This window comes from Eschrichtius robustus, chromosome 19, assembly GCF_028021215.1.
Source record: "Eschrichtius robustus isolate mEscRob2 chromosome 19, mEscRob2.pri, whole genome shotgun sequence".
NCBI classification, from domain to species: domain Eukaryota; kingdom Metazoa; phylum Chordata; class Mammalia; order Artiodactyla; family Eschrichtiidae; genus Eschrichtius; species Eschrichtius robustus.
In genome coordinates, this window is record NC_090842.1 from 5,099,874 (window position 1) to 5,119,058 (window position 19,185).

Below are 19,185 nucleotides of genomic sequence, written 5' to 3' on the forward strand. Positions count from 1 at the left end.
AAGCCAGACGTCTGCAGCCCAGGCAGCTCAGAAGGCAGCGGCAGCAGGCGGGGGTGTCACGCTGCTTGGAGACGTGGCCGGGAGTGGCCTTGTCACACTGGGATAAGGAGCACTTCCTTGCAGGCTGGGCGGTCCCCTCCCCAGGAGGTGTGCTGGCTCTGGGGGGTGGGGTGGGCACGCAGGGAATGGGTTGGGGGCTTCTGGCTGCTACTTTGTCCAAGTTTTGAGCTGGTCTGACAAACTCTTCTGCCCACAAAAGCTTCTTTGGAAGACTTGTTGCCGAACGGGGACCAGGGGAGCGCATCACCGTGGGAAGAGCGTCCTTGAACCCCGGTGACCTCCGCTCTAATGTGGGTGTGTGGACAGTTACTCACATCGTGTGTTTCTTGGGAGAGTTCTATGCAATTGTGTGTGTAAAGCGCTTCACAGACGTCATAAGCGTGCTATAAATGCTGGCTTGCGTGTGTTTTATACAAGGATCCATGTTTCACAAACTCTACACTCTGTCGCCCGTTCTCAGCAACCCCAAGACAGGCACTGCTTTGGTGTCCATTTTACAGACGGGGAAATAGAGGTACAATACTTGCCTGAAGTCAGGCAGTAGTAGCAGAGCTGGGGCTCAACCCAAGCCCCATCTGATCGCTGTGACACGCTGCCAAGAGAAGCAGAAGGGACCCGAGCTCTGGATTTAGAGCCCCTGGGCTGAGTCCCAGCTCAGCCTCTGTGTCTGTGGGATGCTCGCTGCTCCACACTTCTCTCATCTGAGACACTGAGTTTGTGGTCATTCACTACAGCGGCAGAGGGAAGCTGCTACACCCTGCAGCAGGTTGTAGGCTCTCAAGGTCAGGTACCCATGTCTCTCTTACTGCTTGCACCCCGGTGCCTTGCACAGCGCTCAGCAGGCGCTGGCCCAATGCACAGAATAAATGTCATCATCGTGACACAAAGGCGTATCCCTGGTCTACGGACTAAGAGATGGTCACAAAAGTCAGGCGTGTTTCCCAAAGCCCCCATTCATGACTGACCTCCCAGGCGCTTTCCTCAGGACATGGCACAGGGCTTGGCCACAGCAGGTGCTCAATAAATGTTCTTCCGTTGCGCTATCAGTTCCTCAGCTGTATTCAGACCATAGGGACCCAAGGCACCGAGCTGTGTGCCATCAGTTAATTTCTTGAAAACGTTAACTTATAAAAATGGTCTTCCCAAGTCTTCAAGCCAAGGGGTGACTATTCTGGGAACACGGCTGCCCTCCGGGTTTCATGTGGAAGGAGAAAAGGCTCTGAGTCGAGAAATAAACATGGTACAAATCTACCCAGGAAAGCAGCCGCTTTCCTTTGATCAGGACGAGGCAGGAACCTGGCCTGACAGCCAGCCTGGACGCTCCCAGCTGGGGCCGAGGGGGCTGGCCACGGCCTGGGGCCCCTCATGATGTCAGGGCGGGCAACTCCTCCCCAATTCCTGCCAAGCCTCAAAACTTTATGTTCCAAGTGGCGAAGGTCCTTCTGGTTTATCTGAGCTCTGGAGAACTGGATTTGATCCCAAGCTACGTGGGCTGCCCTCCTGGGATTCATCAAGCCTGAGTGTGACTTCCTGCAGATCCGTGGGCGGGGTTTCCTCTGGGAAAGCCTTGGAGCTGGCAAGGCTTTTCAACTCCTCTGCTGCCAGAGGCCAGCTAGCGAGGCCTGCCCACAGGGGTCTGACAGCCACTGCCTGCTGACAGCTTTGCTCCCTCCAGAAAGGGAGGAAGATATCTCCTTTAAAAATACAAAGGGTGGGACTTCCCTGGGCGCGCAGTGGTTGAGAATTCGCCTGCCAATGCAGGGGACACCGGTTCGAGCCCTGGTCTGGGAAGATCCCACATGCCGCGGAGCAACGAAGCCCTTGCACCACAACTACTGAGCCTGCGCTGTAGAGCCCACGAGCCACAACTACTGAGCCCGCGTGCCACAACTACTGAAGCCTGTGCGCCTAGAGCCTGTGCTCCTCAACAAGAGAAGCCACCACAATGAGAAGCCCATGCACCGCAACGAAGAGTAGCCCCCGCTCGCCGCAACTAGAGAAAGCCCATGGGCAGCAACGAAGACCCAACACAGCCAAAAAAAAAGAAAATACAACGGGTGCAAGTGCTCAGGGCCTCCCTCTAAGGAGCAGAGGACATGGCTCGTGGTGCCAGGGTCTAGGAAGAAATCCTGCCCTTCCAACCCCCATGAAACTCCCCCACCTGATCACTGAGGCACCACATTCCTTCCCCAAAGAGGCAGAACATTTCTTCCACAGTGATCAGGTCAGGCAAATAAGTGCTCTAGGAAAGGGCACAGGGTGGCATTCATTCATACTTTATACTAAAGTGTGAGTGACTTCCAGCAGAAAGAGACATAGAGGCATACCAGGAGGAGCAGAAAACATTCATTCATTCAGACCTTTGAATATCTACTCTGTGCCAGGCCTGGGGATGCCGGGGAGAGTAAAACCAGGCCTAGTCCCTGCCTTTATGGGGCTTAACAAGTAGAGGAGTCAGATAATAATCAGTGTTTTTAATAAACACTTAGATGACACTTTCTGGCTCCAGGCGTGGTTTCAAGGGCTTCAAAAATACTAATGTAATCTATCACAACTCTACTAGATAGTTACTATCATCATCCCATTTCATAGATGAGACTGAGTCTCAGATTAACAATGGAGTAATTTGAAAATATTCACGGGCTTCCCTAGTGGTGCAGTGGTTGAGAATCTGCCTGCCAAGGCAGGGGACATGGGTTCGAGCCCTGGTCTGGGAAGATCCCACATGCTGTGGAGCAGCTGGGCCCGTGAGCCACAACTACTGAGCCTGCGCGTCTGGAGCCTGTGCTCCGCCACAAGAGAGGCTGTGATAGTGAGAGGCCCGTGCACCGCGATGAAGATTGGCCCCCGCTTGCCGCAACTGGAGAAAGCCCTCGCACAGAAACGAAGACCCAACACAGCCATAAATAAATAAATAAACAAATACTTTAAAAAAAAAATCACTCATCTAATCCATCAAAACCCCGTTAGGTAGATACTCTTACTATCCCCATTTTACAGACAGGGAAACTGAGGGTCAGAGAAATGAACAACCTGCCCAGCTATGCATGGCTGATAATTGGTAGAGCTGGGATTGCAACCCAGACATTCGCTTTCAGAGTCTGGCTGGGCTCAAAACTATTGCACCGTGTGTCCACAGGACCAAGCTGCAACAAGGGCATATGGGGAGAGGGGGAGTGACCTAGTCACAGAAGTCAGCAGAGGTCCCCTGGCGAAGTGGCCACACATCTGAGAAGTGAAGGACGAGGCTGGACAGAGAACGGGCTTGAGAGGCAGACCGATGCCCAGGAGGAGAGGGAGGCAGGAGGAGAGCCTTGCCTTACCTGAGTGGCGAGGGGGTGTCACCATCCAAACAGAGACATGTTATTCCATGAGCCCTTGGTGCTTTTGCCTTCTTGGGCCCTTTCCTCTATCAGAAAAAAAAAAAAAAATTAACGATGATCTATTATGACTGCATTGATAAAAGGACAAATATAATCCAACCTGGAATATATTCTTTTTATTTCCTCTAATTTTAAGAGAATTTAAAACACTTTCCTGGGCCCCTAAAAGTCTTGTGGGCCCTGGGACGTATGCCTGAAGATGGCCCTGGTTCCAAATAGTGCTGTGTGACGTCAGGTAAGCCTTTGCACTCTCTGGGCCAAGATTAAACAGAGAGGATAGGTAAGCCTCTGTAGGAGGTGCCTGGTTCTCGGCAGTGTCCTCTGCAAGAGCAGGGAGGACCGCTGGGAAAGGCCCTGGAATTGCACACTCAGCCTGCAGAACCGCCCCGCACAGCTCTGCTCCAGCCCGGGAATGAAAGCAGATGTCCCCTGGGCCACCCGTTCTTGGACAGCCAGACCCTGACCTCACTTCACCCCGCTACCCTGTCCCTGACCTCCGCTGAGTGTCCCTCTCCCCACTTAATTCACAGCGGATGCCCTCCCAGCCGGGAAACTCCCAGCTTCCCTCCGCCTGCTCCCCTCCTCCAACGCCCTAGAGTGACTGGTCCAGGGCCAGACCACCCCTGCCGACCCGGAACTGACCCCTCCTCTCTGGCCAATGTGACCTCCCTCGCTTCCTTTTGCCTTTCGGGATTGCCGCAGTACAAGGTCCCCTTTCAAGCAGTAGGAAGCCACGAAGCCAACAGACATGGATGGAAAGGTCCGGCGGGCAGGCTGGCTGGCTCGCGACCCCCTTCTTCCCGCAGCCGAGGCTGGCACCAATTCCATCAGCAGGCTCAGCCCCTCTCTAGCTGCCAGGCCAGGTCGCTAACAGGCTTCTCTTGGTTTTTTTCTGCAGGACCTGGACCCACCCCCAAAGCATGGTTTATTTCTCAGCTGCTTGTTTTTGTTTCTCCCCCAAAGCACATATGATCGTGAAACCCCTCCCCATCCCACCTCCCAAGTTGAAGACCTTGCCATGGCCCTGTTGGGATACGGATAAAAATGCACGCCCCACGGGCCTTGCTGGTCTGGCCCGGCCTTTCTCCACCTGGCCGCGCGGAAGCATCACGCATGGGAGGGGGTTTCAATCACACCCATACCCAGGTCCAGCACAGACCAAGTGAATCAGAACCCTGATCAGGGAAATCAGAACTGGTGGTTTCCAAAGTTCCCCAGCTGATTCTTTTTTTTTTTAATAAATAAATTTATTTATTTATTCATTCATTCATTCATTTATGGCTGCATTGGGTCTTCGTTGCTGCGTGCGGGCTTTCTCTAGTTGTGGCGAGCGGGGGCTACTCTTCGTTGCGGTGCGTGGGCTTTTCATTGTGGTGGCTTCTCTTGTTGAGGAGCACGGGCTCTAGGCACGCGGGCTTCAGTAGTTGTGGCACGTGGGCTCAGTAGTTGTGCTCGCAGGCTCTAGAGTGCAGGCTCAGTAGTTGTGGTGCAAGGGCTTAGTTGCTCCGCGGCATGTGGGATCTTCCCAGATCAGTGCTCGAACCCGTGTCCCCTACATTGGCAGGCAGATTCTTAACCACTGCGCCACCAGGGAAGTCCCTCCCCAGCTGATTCTAATGAACTGCCAGGGCCAGGAGCCCTGATAAAGTTGGCCTCTCCCCCACTGGCCCCCACCCTGACCTCTGGGGCCACATGTCCTTACACGTTCCCTCCTGCTTCTCCCTGCTGCCGCGTGCTGGACTGCCCCCTACACACACTCACCATGTGCCTTAGCCACAGTGCCTTTGCATATGCTGTTCCCACTTCCCAACACTCTTCCCTGTTTTCTTTGTTGAGTAAACTTGTTAAGTCTTCTTCGTATCTCAGCTCTTGGCAAAACAGTTAGTCCCTTCATCCCAGAAACATTCCCTGATCTCCAGAGTAGCTCAGTTCCGCTAGAACAGGCTTTCACGGCCCCGTGTACCTCTGCTTGACGGGGCTCACACAACCTGATGGTGGAAGTGACAATTCTTTCTTACCATGCCTGACTTTCCTGATAGACAGTAAGCACCCTAAGAGCAGGGACAGCGTCTTTATTGTTTTTGGTTTATTCTTTCTCACGTACTGTGCACCCGGCACATAGTAGGGGCCCAGCAAATACTCACTGATCGGCTAAATGGGTGCTCCCACACTCCTCACCCAGGGCTCCTGCCCAGATGGCTTTGATTGGCCATCCTAATGCCAGCCAGCGATCCGAGTCGCTGACCGCCTGGCACCGAGTCCCCTGGCCTGGTTGGACAAACTTGAGCCCCTGCATGGGAACTAAGATCCCACAAGCCACGTGGCACGGCCAGGAAAAAAAAAAAAAAGGACTAGGGCAGAAACAGATTCCAGTTATCTGTGCCCATATCTTACACCAGGGCAAGGGAGTAGCTAAATTCTACAGCTCAGCAATATCACCAAGAACTCAGCTCAACCACCAAGACAAGCATGATGTAGCTGTTTCTTTCGGCCAATCGCTCGGCCGGGTCAACCTCATGCGGGTCAAGGTCAGACAATCCAGGATGCTGCTAATGCGGGCTCCACAAAACCTAAGCCAGGTGAAACCATCCAAGATGTTGTTTAAATGCCAAGGATGACATTTTTAAAAAATGAAAAAAAAAAAACCTCTGACTCCAGATAAGTTGGACGGCAGACCATTCCCCTCTGCTGATACATGGTTGGGAGGTGAGCTGGAGATTCCACAATCCTTTCCCCGAGGAAACGCTTAACTTTCCAGGGAAGCAAATGCTTCCCACGTTCATACACACCAGTCTCATCTTGTGTTTTCCTGGGGTACCCAGGATCTCTGTGTCCTGTGACACAGTAGGACCTGGATAAAATGGGGGAGATCCCCTCTGTCACGAAGGGGACGGTCCAGTGGGGAGACACAGACCAGGAAAGCAGGTAAATTATGCTAAGTGCTGAAATGACACAAAAGTCTGAGGAAGTGACTCTGGGGTGCCGTGTGGGATGGGGAACCCCCTTTAGATTGGGTGGGGAGGAGCGGCGTCCAGGGGGTGACACCTAAACCCAGAGATGGGAAGGAGCCACACGTCTGGGATGGGAGGTGGGAAGAATCTTCCAGGCAGGGGCCACCTGCCTCTGGCTCCAATTCTGCTGGATTGTAAAGTCATGAGGGTCTTAAAGGGTAAGAAGAAGGCTCTAGCTGTATCCAGAGATGAGGGAGGAATTGGAGAACAGGGTGGTGGGAGCAGGATTTCAAAGAGCAGTCACCTAGTGATGAGGTTGGCTGATCCCCCCGTAGCCCTAACCACCTGGATGACTGGCTGAAGCCAATCATGTGTTCCCACCCACCACCTACTGGTGATTGGCTCAGGAATGGGTCTGTCATCTGATCTGGGCCAATGAGGTATGAGGGGAAATCAGGGGAGGTGCTTCTGGGAAAGTGGTCCTCACCCCAGAGACCTGCAGGAAAGTGGTGGTTCTTTTGTGCGTCTGGACTTTACCCAGTCAGGATGCAATGCCAGGATCTGCAGCAGCCACTTTGCCACAATGAGGGGAGCTGATCGGACAGTGAGGCCAACGCTGAAATGGCCACATGGGAAAAAAAACAAAACAAAAAACCTGAATTCCTGGGAACATTGCTGAGCTGTTGAATTTAGTGAGTCTTGGAGCCGTCCTACCTCTGGGCTTGTTATTACAAGGACAAACTAATTTTCCTTAGGGTTAAGCGGGCAGAGTTGGAGCTTTTTCTTACTGACCGCCAAATATATCCCAACTGATACAAATCAAGTTTGCACTGCGTCCAACCTGACTGATGAGCATCTACAAAAGCAGGAGCTAAAGGAGAAAGAAGCTAAAGGAGAAAGACAGTAGGGACTCATATTTCTTGAGCACCTACTATGTGCCGCGCTTTGTACTAGGCACTTTACATAGGCCTCTCCTTTATCCTCAGACCAGCCCTTTGAGGTGGTTCCTACAATGTTACCCCACTTAGCAGAAGAGGAAACTGAGGCTGTGAGCTGAAGACACTTGCCTGATTCCAAGTGGTGGGAGCAGGATGTGAACCCAGGTCTGCCTGGGCACTTGGCCACAGCCTGCTTCCTGGAGGCATGATGGCGCTGCCCTGGCAGGGGAGGAGCCTCAGCTTGGGCTGAGCCAGGGTTTTCTGCACACATCCAGCATCTCCCAAGAGCCGAGGACGCTGATCTGCCCGACGGCCAGCAGCCCCCGAGAGCCAGGAGCCCCCCGAGAGAGAATGGGAGCCTGATTGGGCTGCATTCGACCACGGGGACACCACTGTCAAAACCCACATGATGATTCCACACAAACCCCTCCTTCCTCCTTCTGCCTTCTCCCTTCCTGGGGGTCAGTGATTCGGGCCACTTGACTGGGAGTGGTCACCAGGTACAGCAGGACACCCCTTCCCTGCAGGGATCTTGAAGAACGCTTTAGCTTGACATGAGTTTAAAAAAAGAAGAGAAAGAAAGAATCTCTGACCCTTATTATGCAGTGCCTGGTGCACATAAATCTATCACTTGGCAAAAACAAGCTGTCCCTTCATAAATCATGGTGTGATGGGCGCATAAATTCAGAAAGCGATTTCTGCCTGGCTGGGCGTGCAGGGTCCCAGCCCTGGCAGGTGGGCGGGAAAGGTGGCAGCCCTTCTCGGGCCCGTCTCCTACCCTCCCCCTCACCCATTCCTCAAAAACCAGCCCCCAACCACTTTTCTGGCTTTTATTTATCTTTTTTTCTTATTATAGAGGCATAGATTTTGTATCACAGGAAAACGGAAATAATGATGGGCATTTAAAGCAGACAGATTAATGCAGGGACTTGGTTACACAGGCTACAGAAGGGCTGAGAAATCAAGCATGGGACAGTGAGGTGACCTGGAGATAAACAACAGCAATTCAGTGCTGCCCCATCCCCAGGGCAGGGGACAAAGAGATGGGGTGGTGTTTCTCAGGCCCAGGATCTGGGGTCACCTGGAAGAAGCTGAACCACAGGAAGATGATGCCTGGTGATGCTGGAACCACAGAGGAGACATGGCCACTGCTTGGGGCCCTGCCCCAGGCGCAGAGATGGGGAGAACCCCCTGGCTTCTGCCTCGTGCCCTTCCACCCTCCATCAGGGTCTCCCATTGGCTGAACCCAGTGACACAAGAGCTGGGGACAAGCTGCGCACCGGAATCAGTCCCCTTGTAAAATCCCCCAGAGCAGGAGAGGAGGGTGGATCTAGGAGCAAACAGGCCCAGGCCCAGCACAGGTAGACAGGCAGTCACTGCAAAACAACCCCCACCCCTTACACACACACACACACACACACACACACACACACACACACACACACAGTGACTGCTTCATTTTCTCCCTTCCCTTCCTCCTCTTTTCCATCCTCTAACTGGATCAAAAGCTGATAGAACCCAAGCGACAATGGCAGAAATTTCCCATTCATTTGTTAAACATATTTACTGAGCACCTACTACGTGCCAGTTATTACTGTAGGCCTGGGGAGCCTGCATTCTAATAGGGGGAGTGAGGAGAGTTGCTCCCTGTATCAGAACAAGAAACAAATGAATGAACAAGATAATCTCAGGGTGGTGGGTACTGTGAAGAAAATAAAACAGCCATGAGCAGGGAGAATGAGATGGGTAGGGTGGTGGGCAGGGAAGGCCTCTCTGAACAGGTGACATCCTAGCCAAGATTAGAGTGATGAAAAGGAATCACCTGTATGGAGAGAAGGTCAAGGCATTTCCCAGGCAAGGGGCAAAGCAGGTGCAAAGGCCCTGAGGTGAGCACCAGCTTGGCTTGCTGTAAGAATCATAATGTAATCGACATGCCAAAGGGTCTCGAATCAGCAGTGCAAAACCAAGCAACGGCTTCTCAGCCGTGCTATGTGGGATCTCCTGGCTCCACCCTGCACATCAGGACACTTTGTTATGAAATCTTGTCCAGCTGGGCAAACTCCAAGCTCGTATCTAGTTCCAAGCTCTCTTGGATGGGAGGCTAGTTGGAGGCTCCAGGGGACCACACACCAGGCTTGTCCCTCCTCAACGCCCCAGGTGCCTCAGGCTCTTTGTCCTCTGGGGCAGCTCTTCCTCCCAAAGACTCTTGTTCCTCTTCTTTGAACCTAAATAGCAAAGCCTTCCCAAGCATATTAACAAATGCAGATACGTAGAGGGTGGGTTGGAGAGCTGTGGTGTTGGGGGCACCCAACTCTACCAGCCACAGCGACCTGTGACACATTAGTGGGCAGGAAGAAAGCCCCAAGCCAGGATGCACAGCGGACACCATTCATAGCCTTGGACCTCCCATCAAAAATGCTCATGGTGGCTTTCTCTGGATGGTAGAATTTGGGTGGGTTTAATTTTAGCTCCATTATTACTAATATATAGTTTCCAATTTGTCTACAATGATCGCCTATTACTCAGAGCATGGCCCTGGGCTCAAATCCCAGCTCTGCCACTTCCCAGAAATGTCCCCTGGGGCAGAAATGCATATGTTCTCTGAGCCTCACATGCTGCCCCATCAAAAATGGCCCAATAGGGACTTCCCTGGTGGCGCAGTGGTTAAGAATCCACCTGCCAATGCAGGGGACACAGGTTCGAGCCCTGGTCCGGGAAGATCCCACATGTGCGGAGCAACTAAGCCTGCGTGACTAGAGCCCGCGAGCCACAACTACTGAAGCCCACGCACCACATCTACTGAAGCCCGCGTGCCCAGAGCCTGTGCTCCACAACAAGAGAAGCCACCGCAACGAGAAGCCCGCGCACTGCAACGAAGAGTAGCCCCTACTCGCCACTAGAGAAAGCCCGGGCACAGCAACGAAGACCCAACGCGGCCAAAAATAAAAATTTTTTAAAAATACATCTTTAAAAGAAAAATGGCACAATAATGGCACCTGGCCCATACGACTGTTGTGCAAATTTAAAAAAAAAAACATAAAAAATACTTTGGAGACAGCAGAAGCAAGAAAAACTACAATCCTGCAGCCCGTGGACCAAAAACCACAGTTACAGAAAGATAGACAAGATGAAAAGGCAGAGGGCTATATACCAGATGAAGGAACAAGAAAAACCCCCAGAAAAACAACTAAATGAAGTGGAGATAGGCAACCTTCCAGAAAAAGAATTCAGAATAATGATAGTGAAGATGATCCAGGACCTCGGAATAAGAATGGAGGCAAAGATCGAGAAGATGCAAGAAATGATTAACAAAGACCTAGAAGAATTAAAGAACAAACAAACAGAGATGACCAATACAATAACTGAAATGAAAACCAAACTAGAAGGAATCAATAGCAGAATAACTGAGGCAGAAGAACGGATAAGTGACCTGGAAGACAGAATGGTGGAATTCACTGCTGCGGAACAGACTAAAGAAAAAAGAATGAAAAGAAATGAAGACAGCCTAAGAGACCTCTGGGACAACATTAAACGCAACAACATTCGCATTATAGGGGTCCCAGAAGGAGAAGAGAGAGAGAAAGGACCAGAGAAAATATTTGAAGAGATTATAGTTGAAAACTGCCCTAACATGGGAAAGGAAATAGCCACCCAAGTCCAGGAAGCGCAGAGAGTCCCATACAGAATAAACCCAAGGAGAAACACGCCGAGACACATAGTAATCAAAGTGGCAAAAATTAAAGACAAAGAAAAATTACTGAAAGCAGCAAGGGAAAAACGACAAATAACATACAAGGGAATTCCCATAAGGTTAACAGCTGATTTCTCAGCAGAAACGCTGCAAGCCAGAAGGGAGCGGCATGATTTACTTAAAGTGATGAAAGGGAAGAACTTACAACCAAGATTACTCTACCCGGCAAGGATCTCATTTAGATTTGGTGGAGAAATCAAAAGCTTTACAGACAAGCAAAAGCTAAGAGAATTCAGCACCACCAAACCAGCTCTACAACAAATGCTAAAGGAACTTCTCTTAAGTGGGAAATGCAAGAGAAGAAAAGGACCTACAAAAACAAACCCAAAACAATTAAGAAAATGGTCATAGGAACATACATATCGATAATTACCTTAAACGTGAATGGATTAAATGCCCCAACCAAAAGACATAGACTGGCTGAATGGATACAAAAACAAGACCCATATATATGCTGTCTACAAGAGACCCACTTTAGACCTAGGGACACATACAGACTGAAAGTGAGGGGATGGAAAAAGATATTCCATGCAAATGGAAATCAAAAGAAAGCTGGAGTAGCTATACTCATATCAGATAAAATAGACTTTAAAATAAAGAATGTTACAAGAGACAAGGAAGGACACTACATAATGATCAAGGGATCAATCCAAGAAGAAGATATAACAATTATAAATATATATGCACCCAACATAGGAGCACCTCAATACATAAGACAACTGCTAACAGCTATAAAAGAGGAAATCGACAGTAACACAATAATAGTGGGGGACTTTAACACCTCACTTACACCAATGGACAGATCATCCAAAATGAAAATAAATAAGGAAACAGAAGCTTTAAATGACACAATAGACCAGATAGATTTAATTGATATATGTAGGACATTCCACCCAAAAACAGCAGATTACACGTTCTTCTCAAGTGCGCACGGAACATTCTCCAGGATAGATCACATCTTGGGTCACAAATCAAGCCTCAGTAAATTTAAGAAAATTGAAATCATATCAAGCATCTTTTCTGACCACAACGCTATGAGATTAGAAATGAATTACAGGGAAAAAAACGTAAAAAAGACAAACACATGGAGGCTAAACACTACGTTACTAAATAACCAAGAGATCACTGAAGAAATCAAAGAGGAAATAAAAATATACCTAGAGACAAATGACAATGAAAACACGACGACCCAAAACCTATGGGATGCAGCGAAAGCAGTTCTAAGAGGGAAGTTTATAGCTATACAAGCCTACCTAAAGAAACAAGAAAAATCTCAAGTAAACAATCTAACCTTACACCTAAAGAAACTAGAGAAAGAAGAACAAACAAAACCCAAAGTTAGCAGAAGGAAAGAAATCATAAAGATCAGAGCAGAAATAAATGAAATAGAAACAAAGAAAACAATAGCAAAGATCAATGAAACTAAAAGCTGGTTCTTTGAGAAGATAAACAAAATTGATAAGCCATTAGCCAGACTCATCAAGAAAAAGAGGGAGAGGACTCAAATCAATAAAATCAGAAATGAAAAAGGAGAAGTTACAACAGACGCCGCAGAAATACAAAGCATCCTAAGAGACTACTACAAGCAACTTTATGCCAATAAAATGGACAACCTGGAAGAAATGGACAAATTTCTTAGAAAGGTATAACCTTCCAAGACTGAACCAGGAAGAAACAGAAAATATGAACAGACCAATCACAAGTAATGAAATTGAAACTGTGATTAAAAATCTTCCAACAAACAAAAGTCCAGGACCAGATGGCTTCACAGGTGAATTCTATCAAACATTTAGAGAAGAGCTAACACCTATCCTTCTCAAACTCTTCCAAAAAATTGCAGAGGAAGGAACACTCCCAAACTCATTCTATGAGGCCACCATCACCCTGATACCAAAACCAGACAAAGACACTACAAAAAAAGAAAATTACAGACCAATATCACTGATGAATATAGATGCAAAAATCCTCAACAAAACACTAGCAAACAGAATCCAACAACACATTAAAAGGATCATACACCACGATCAAGTGGGATTTATCCCAGGGATGCAAGGATTCTTCAATATACACAAATCAATCAATGTGATACACCATATTAACAAATTGAAGAATAAAAACCATATGATCATCTCAATAGATGCAGAAAAAGCTTTTGACAAAATTCAACACCCATTTATGATAAAAACTCTCCAGAAAGTGGGCATAGAGGGAACCTACCTCAACATAATAAAGGCCATATACGACAAACCCACAGCAAACATCATTCTCAATGGTGAAAAACTGAAAGCATTTCCTCTAAGATCAGGAATGAGACAAGGATGTCCACTCTCACCACTATTATTCAACATAGTTCTGGAAGTCCTAGCCACGGCAATCAGAGAAGAAAAAGAAATAAAAGGAATACAAATTGGAAAAGAAGAAGTAAAACTGTCACTGTTTGCGGATGACATGATACTATACATAGAGAATCCTAAAACTGCCACCAGAAAACTGCTAGAGCTAATTAATGAATATGCTAAAGTTGCAGGATACAAAATTAATGCACAGAAACCTCTTGCATTCCTATACACTAATGATGAAAAATCTGAAAGAGAAATTAAGGAAACACTCCCATTTACCATTGCAACAAAAAGAATAAAATACCTAGGAATAAACCTACCTAGGGAGACAAAAGACCTATATGCAGAAAACTATAAGACACTGATGAAAGAAATTAAAGATGATACCAACAGATGGAGAGATATACCATGTTCTTGGATTGGAAGAATCAACATTGTGAAAATGAGTATACTACCCAAAGCAATCTACAGATTCAATGCAATCTCTATCAAATTACCAATGGCATTTTTTATGGAGCTAGAACAAATCATCTTAAAATTTGTATGGAGACACAAAAGACCCCGAATAGCCAAAGCAGTCTTGAGGGAAAAAAATGGAGCTGGAGGAATCAGACTCCCTGACTTCAGACTATACTACAAAGCTACAGTAATCAAGACAATATGGTACTGGCACAAAAACAGAAACATAGATCAATGGAACAAGATAGAAAGCCCAGAGATTAACCCACGCACCTATGGTCAACTAATCTATGACAAAGGAGGCAAAGATATACAATGGAGAAAAGACAGTCTCTTCAATAAGTGGTGCTGGGAAAACTGGACAGCTACATGTAAAAGAATGAAATTAGAATACTCCCTAACACCATACACAAAAATAAACTCAAAATGGATTAGAGACCTAAATATAAGACTGGACACTATAAAACTCTCTTAGAGGAAAACATAGGAAGAACACTCTTTGACATAAATCACAGCAAGATCTTTTTTGATCCATCTCCTAGAGAAATGGAAATAAAAACAAAAATAAACAAATGGGACCTAATGAAACTTCAAAGCTTTTGCACAGCAAAGAAACCATAAACAAGACGAAAAGACAACCCTCAGAATGGGAGAAAATATTTGCAAACGAATCAACGGACAAAGGATTAACCTCCAAAATATATAAACAGCTCATTCAGCTCAATATTAAAGAAACAAACACCCCAATCCAAAAATGGGCAGAAGACCTAAATAGACATTTCTCCAAAGAAGACATACAGACGGCCACGAAGCACATGAAAAGATGCTCAACATCACTAATTATTAGAGAAATGCAAATCAAAACTACAATGAAGTATCACCTCACTCCTGTTAGAATGGGCATCATCAGAAAATCTACAAACAACAAATGCTGGAGAGGGTGTGGAGGAAAGGGAACCCTCTTGCACTGTTGGTGGGAATGTAAATTGATACAGCCACTATGGAGAACAATATGGAGGTTCCTTAAAAAACTAAAAATAGAATTACCATATGACCCAGCAATCCCACTACTGGGCATATACCCAGAGAAAACCGTAATTCAAAAAGACACATGCACCCCAATGTTCATTGCAGCACTATTTACAATAGCCAGGTCATGGAAGCAACCTAAATGCCCATCAACAGACGAATGGATAAAGAAGATGTGGTACATATATACAATGGACTATTACTCAGCCATAAAAAGGAACGAAATTGAGTCATTTGTTGAGACGTGGATGGATCTAGAGACTGTCATACAGAGTGAAGTAAGTCAGAAAGAGAAAAACAAATATCGTATATTAATGCATGTATGTGGAACCTAAAAAAATGGTACAGATGAGCCGGTTTGCAGGGCAGAAGTTGAGACACAGATGTAGAGAATGGACATATGGACACCAAGGGGGGAAAACTGCGGTGGGGTGGGGATGGTGGTGTGCTGAATTGGGCGATTGGGATTGACATGTATACACTGATGTGTATAAAATTGATGCCTAATAAGAACCTGCAGTATAAAAAAACAAACAAACAAAACAACTAATACTAAACTTTCATTGGGTTATTTGTATGGAAATATGTTAATATAAATGTTTCAGACATTACATGAAATTTCTAAAAATCTTATATTTGTATTTGTATGGAAATATGTATGGAAATATGTTAATATAAATGTTTCAGACATTATATGAAATTTCTAAAAATCTTATATTTGTATTTGTATGGAAATATGTATGGAAATATATTAATATAAATGTTTCAGACATTACATGAAATTTCTAAAAATCTTATATGTTCTGGTATAATGTTATAATGGTATAATGGTATAATCCTAGTTATTACTTTAAAATGTATATCTCAGAAATAACTAATTTTCTTGTCAACTGCATTATTGTGAACTTTCATCAAATCTTTAACAGTGGTCATTTTTAAGTCTTTTGTCATTTACAGACAGTTCTGGGTGTACTCTGATGCTTTTGCAAATATGTTCCTATAAAAGGCTTTCATCTTCAAGAAATTCATGGAAAAGACTCTGACAAGTACAGGTTTCTGGTAACTGACTGTACTGCTGAACTGAATGAATAAGCATTTTCAGAACTCTAATGAAAAACTGATGAACTCATAAAAGTGCTAACAAAAGATCAAGATGAAAAAAAAAATTAATTACATGGGACTGAGTGAACTGATGAGGATGAGTATAATTTTTGTGGACTTTCTGTCTGAATTTTAAAAAAAAAATCCCACAAGGACTCAGAGGCAAAGAATATACAAATCAATTTTCACTGCAAAGTAAAGGAGCTGTTACAGTGGAGGATTACTGGACTGAATGTCAGTATATGACATAGTATGAGTGTGTTTCATGTTTGGTAATTGCAATCATTGTTGCTTTTGTTGTGGTCATCCATGTACAATGCTTGGTGTCAGTCTATTTATCTCTTGTAAAAATAAAATACAGTGTGTGTGTGTGAAAAAAAAAAGTTACTAAATTTGGATTAAAAAGAATGCAATTATAAAAAAAAAATACTTTGTACAGAACATAGCACGTAGTCAGTGCTTCTTTACGTGTTTATCATGGTGATCTCATTATAGAAAATTAGAAAGTCACTCTAAATAACTAACTTTCATGGTGCTTGTGATCTGGGGGCACCACAAAGTGACACTGCAAAAGGCACTGGAAAAAATAAAAAGCTGGGGGATGATCTCATGCCCGTGGATCAGCCAGAGGACTGGAAATCGGACGGGAGTGAATGAACGATGCGCATGCCTGGGACACAAAGACGTGTGTCAGTGTCAAAGGCACCAGCCGCACTCCTGGCCAAAGCTGAAAGCTTTCGACGTGAAGGGGGCTGTTCAGAGGGTGCCTGACACCCACCCCAACTGGGGGGTGTAGGCAGCAGCTGGGATCCTGTAGGCTTCCAGGCGTGACAGAGGACCTGTGAAAACCCCACCCACTGCTACCCACACCCCTTATTCCTAGCAGTTTCACCCCCTCAGATGCGGAACTTGTGAATTTTGTGTACATGGTCTGGGGCAGGGCATAGGACAATGACAGCTGTAATAATAACTAATCCTAATAATAAAAATAACAATAATCACACTTAAATAGTCTTACTGTAAGCTGAGAACTTCACATGCTCAATGCATATGATAACTCTGTGAGGCAGGTACTGTCATAAGCCTTATGTCACTGACAGGGAAGCTGAGGCTCGGAGGTAGCTTGTCCGGGGTCACCGAGCCCGTCAAGGGCTGGGATGGCTCCATTATAATCGGAACACTGTCGCCCGGGGCTCTGCCATTTGCTGCCCTGACATGTCACCATGGAGATGAGTCCCAAGTCACCTGATGGCCCAAGACATGGATTCCCCTCACCCCCCCGCCCCCACACAAGTACCTGTAGTCACAGGGGCCCCAGCTTCCCTGACCCAAGGATTCCACTTCGACACAATACCCAGCTCCTGCACCCTGGGGTCAGCCTGGCCCAGCCTGGCCCAGCTGAGAACTGGCAGAAATGTCCACACACCCTGCTCGGCTCCCCGGGGACTGCACAGGAATTTGGACCCTCCCTGAGCATCTTCTCAGTGGTGAAGCCTCCGTGTGTTACGTGTGCCATGCCCAAGCAGCCCAGGTACACGCACGGCGATGCGCCTTCGCTCGCGCCCTTCCCTCCTCCCCAAACGTCCTTCCCTGCTTCTAGCTAAATCTTACTACTCAGTGTCAGAGCCCAAACCTCTCGGGGTTGGGGAAAGGCGGAGGTGGCAGCTCCTTGGAGAGCAAATGGATGAGGCTCTCAGCCCCACCGGGAGCCGTGAACCCCCCTTTCTTCAACCAGAGCATCTTTGCTACTCCCCACCTCCGATGGTCGTCTGCTCACTGAGCGAGGGCCCTGTGGCAGCAAGCAGCAAGCAATTTGCTTCCAGCAATGCCCCTTCATACTTGCATCTCAGTTTCTCCTTCCCACCCCTAGATAAAATTGATAAAACTTTCAAGACTTTTTTGGGTCACTCTTAGTAACGAAAAACCAGCCCCCATGTACTTTTCCAGCTTGTCCTAACCCTCTAGCGATCAAGGAGCGACATCTCTGACTCCCGATAAATGTGTCTAACAGAAGTCTAGGAAAACTGGTGCAAGACGGGTAGAGGAAGTGAGCACAATTGAATCTTCAGAAAGAATAAGAGAAAGAAAGAGAGATGGAAGGAAGGGAGGGACGGAGGGAGACATATAAAATCTACAGCAGATTTCAGAGTTGCCAACGAACTCTGAGAAAGCTAGGGACGGCCCCAGGCAATATTCAGCGGGGGACTGAAACCTACCATTAATTATGAAGTGGGTACCAGGTGTCAAGGCTGGGTGTAGGACTGGGTCACGACGCCCCCTGCTGGAAGCAGCCTGCCGCTGCTGGGGAAAGGAGAAAAGGGAACCCACTTGCACTGTTGGTGGGAACGTAAACTGATACAGCCACTATGGAGAACAGTATGGACGGTCCTTAAAAACTAAAAATAGAGCTACCATATGATCCAGCAATCCCACTCCTGGGCATATACTCTGAGAAAACCATAATTCATAAAGAGACATGTACCATAATGTTCATTGCAGCACTATTTACAATAGCCAGGCCATGGAAGCAACCTAAGTGTCCACAGACAGAGGAATGGATAAAGAAGATGTGGCACATATACACAATGAAATATTACTCAGCCATAAAAAGAAACGAAATTGAGTTATTTGTAGTGAGGTGGATGGACCTAGAGTCTGTCATACAGAGTGAAGTAAGTCAGAAAGAGAAAAACAAATACCGTATGCTAACACATATATATGGAATCTAAAAAAAAAAAAAAAATGGTTCTGAAGAAACTAGGGGCAGGACAGGAATAAAGAGGCAGATGTCGAGAATGGACTTGAGGACATGGTAGAGTGGGAAGGGTAAGCTGGGATGAAGTGAGAGAGTGGCATGGACATATATACACTACCAAACGTAAAATAGCTAGCTAGTGGGAAGCAGCCGCATAGCACAGGGAGATCAACTCGGTGCTTTGTGACCACCTAGAGGGGTGGGATAGGGAGGGTGGGAGGGAGACGCAAGAGGGAGGGGATGTGGGGATATATGTATACGTATAGCTGATTCACTTTGTTATACAGCAGAAACTAACACAACATTGTAAAGCAATTATACTCCAATAAAGACGTTAAAATTTAAAAAAAGTAAGAGTAACAGGTCTGACTTTATTCCCTCTGCCTGATTTGCTAAGCAAAGAGCAATAAAGACAAATT